The sequence below is a fragment of the Phaethon lepturus genome, unplaced genomic scaffold, assembly GCF_000687285.1.
Source record: "Phaethon lepturus isolate BGI_N335 unplaced genomic scaffold, ASM68728v1 scaffold16134, whole genome shotgun sequence".
Lineage (NCBI taxonomy): Eukaryota > Metazoa > Chordata > Aves > Phaethontiformes > Phaethontidae > Phaethon > Phaethon lepturus.
The window spans coordinates 1-3,761 of NW_010537114.1; the positions used below are offsets into that span (position 1 = coordinate 1).

At 41.0% G+C, this 3,761-nt stretch overlaps 1 pseudogene across 1 annotated transcript; it reads right to left on the bottom strand.

Annotated features, from left to right (window-relative positions):
- Positions 1-1,825: 1,825 nt before the first annotated feature.
- Positions 1,826-2,257, bottom strand: LOC104620230 (annotated as a pseudogene). The gene has a single exon (XR_738030.1). The product of XR_738030.1 is annotated as a phosphotriesterase-related protein pseudogene (transcript).
- Between the last annotated feature and the right edge of the window lie 1,504 nt (positions 2,258-3,761).

Sequence of the window (3,761 nt, forward strand, 5' to 3'; positions counted from 1 at the left end):
TATGCCCCGTGAGCACTCTCAAGATGAACCGCAACTTCTTGCAAAACACGGGCTCAGAGAATAAGGAAACCTTGTCACTCAGACAGGGAAGGGAGAAACTCTGGAAAAGATCCCGAAGAGACAAGTTTAAGGCAAATCCTGCTTGTGGGAATGCCAACACAAAACAACAGGAGCTCCGATGACTTCAGAAACACAAGAACAAAGCTCAGCTGACAAACTTACAGGGTCAAAATTTGCTTGCTTTTAAAATATTCATAAGCAAAAAGACATCAGAAACTCCTAATAAAAGCAGTTTGTTATAACAGCTTTAGTTTTTCTTTTCCAGAATAGGCCATGTATCTTAAAGAATACATTCAGAATTCAGAGCACAAAATAGCACTGATGACGACCTGCTAACTCTTTGGCCCTGAATGTTAGGGGAATTGTCATTTTAAGGAATAATAAAGAGAACAAAGGAAGAAGAAAGGTTTGCAAGAAAATCCAGGTAACCGAAAAACCCCACACCAATTTTCAAAGAAATCTGTAACTTATCCTTACTCCACACTTTGTCTCCTCAACAGCCTCATACAACATATTGGTAAATATTCAATCTACAGGCAAAAGTCAGTCCAAGCTATTACAATTTACAGCAGGCTTCTGCCAAACACTTTATCCTCTGATACAGAATTCATTCCTCTCCTGAAGAACACCTCTCCTGCAGCAATGTCTTTGCGTCACTAAATAGCTCTGCTAGGGCTGGCAACAAAACATTAAAATTGTCTTCGCCTAAACAGAAAGCATACCATCATGTCAAATCCACCGCAGCTGAGGTTATCAGGGAGCAGTCACTGCACAACCCTTTTAAGTAACCAGTTGCCTTCTGGACTGGATCAAGTATTGATTACCTGCTGAGTAGAGGACATCTGTGGGTCTCCAGCTGTCCACCAAATACAGAAGGGAAACCTTTGCCCAGGAGTTCTATTTGTATCAAATTTCAAGTGATGCAAGAATATTTATGAAAACTAGCACTGTTCTGTACAGGTTGGGCCAGCTTGGGTCCACTGTGGTTGGCAGCGCTGCATCACTTCACATCTGCTCAAGTTTTGACTATTGATTTTTAAAATGAATTTGACTCATTTGTAAACTGTGACAGATTTTAAAAAAATTTCTCAGCTCTATTCATCTGCATTCACAACCTCTTGCCTTGGAGACTTCCCTTCCCTCTTCTCCCTATCATCACATTTTCTTAATAAAAGATGAATGAATATTTATTATTATAGGAATATCTGGGGACCTTGGTCATTATTAACACATTGTCTTAGGCACCATACAAACAATTTGATGTAGGTTCTGCCCTGAAAAGTCTGGAAAAATAGTAGAGAAGAGAGATATAACAGCCAGCCTGAGCAGAACAATGATTTACAACTGTCCTGTAAATATTGCAATTATTTATGTTTTCTACAAGAATTCTGGGTGATCTCATTGGGAAGCAATTAGCCAGAAAAAGAGACAAAAGAGGCAGAAAGGATATATTCCTTCCTTAAAAACTGTAAAAAGAAGAGGATAATTTGTGTTGTACCAGATGCCCATACATGGAGTACTTTATTTTCCTTTTACTGTTGCATTATAACAAATCCCTGAGAGAAAATGGAGCTTAAGAATTGGAAAATGCTAACAGATAATCCCAAGACACACAAGTAGTGTTGGTCCAACTATAACACACAAGCAGTAACGCTGTTCCCCAGTTTTTCACATTGAGAACTTCTAGATTGCACCTATTTGTTGAACTGACTCACCCAGGGATAATTCATAGGAGAGAGACTCTAAAGGAATGGTTAAGACTTACCTGCTCCACTGTCATGGCCTGTGTTTGAGAAGAATGAGTGGAATCCACATAAAATCCAGCCCCAGCAATAATATGGACTCCCGTTTCTTCAGCAAGTTTCTTCAAAGTATTCATATCCCGACCAATTCCTGTGGTTGTGTTTTCCACGATCGTCCCACCACCTGCTGCTTTAAAATGCAGCAGCTCCTCCTTCACAGCATCTGTTTCCTGATACAAAAGAAGGTTTTCTTTGTGGCTGTAGGGATTTTGCTTAATCCAAAACAAGTTCTTCATCTCAATGGGCCCATCAGACAGAGGCTGTTGGCCTGGAGAAGGTGGACAAAAACAGCTGCTGTAGTTCATAGTCAAGTGTTCATGAGTCAACGTATAGCCAAGGCAGTTCGGATCCACAGGGCCCAAGACAGTCTGTGCTTTCCCTCCCAAGGAAGGCATTTTTCTTCAGCAAAAGGAAAAAAAAATCAGATTAAAAGAAGAAAGGAAACAAAAACATTTTAGATGGAGCAAACATTTCTTAAAAAATGTCTGAATTCCCTCCTCCCTCTCATGCATGTACCTACATGCTGTGTGTGTTCACTGGAAAGTTTTAGAATCATAGAATAGTTTGGGTTGGAAGGGACCTTTAAAGGCCACCTAGTCCAATCCCACTGCAATGAGCAGGGACATCTTCAACTAGATCAGGTTGCTCAGAGCCCCCGTCCAACATGACCTTGGATGTTTCCAGGGATGGGGCATCTACCACCTCTCTGGGCAATCTGTGCCAGTGTTTCACCTCCCTCATTGTGAAAAATTTCTTCCTTCCATCTAGTCTAAATCTGCTCTCTTTTAGTTTAAAAACATTACCCCTTGTCCTGTTGCAACGGGCCCTGACGTTTCAAATGCTGCTTCCAATAGAGTGGTCAATATGAAAAACAAAGCATTTATTTTACTCAGCTGCACTTGTCTCAGTACTCTAGCAATGTAAAAATACCACATTCCAGTACAGGGAAATCATCATTATTTATTGTGTTATAGTCAATATCATATTAAGATAAATGTTTCCTATTTAATAACAACTACTGTATGTTCATTTACGATTCTCTGCTCTTCAGCAGCTGTCAAATTTTGTCAGCTTGAGCCACCAGATGAACATACTTGGCACCAAGGCTGAATATTCCTTACTGGTACATTAATTTTATTTATCTGTGTCCTCCAAGACTTACTATCCCCTTCGCACACTGAGGAAGATGTCAGTGTTCAGGCACCTTGTCTGCCCCTCTGTGTGAGGAACGCCAGGATCACAGTATTTTGTGATCGTCTGCTCCTTAGGACTTCAACAGAGGGTCGGGTTCTCCTGCCAGCTGTGCTGTGGAGGTCTGGAACAGCTCGGGACAACTCCTCCAAAGCCAACAACAGTTGCTAAAGATACAGCGTGGCCCCCAACCAGCGGGGCAGAAGCCGAAATGCTTTTCCCATCAGCTTCATTGGCCAAACATTTTACCCGTTAAGGACAGAGCTTAACCTAACATTTAATTTATGTGGCTCAGCCTCTAAGACACCTTCTTCTTCATCTTTAACATGAGCAAAACAATGTTATTTCTCAAAACTTGGAATCGGTGGTGTCAAAGTTACACATTGAGGTTACTTGTCTGCAGCTGGTTCATAGTCAAAGCCAAGTTTGGCCTGACTCGCTACAGGTTAGAATTAGCTGCAGCTCTCCCCGCTGGGATTTTGGGGTATTTTTTTCTTTTGGGGGTGGGGGTAGTCTTTTTCATTTATGTGCCATATTAACATTAAACATAGCTGACTACCCAGTTCATGTTAGATCTTCCTGACGCTAGTTGCAAAGGCTTGAGGACATATAGTTATAATCCCTAGTCAACCAAAATCATCAGTTATGAAACAAAATGCATGTTTAATCATGTCCAGAAGACAGGACTAACTAGAGCATGCATTATTG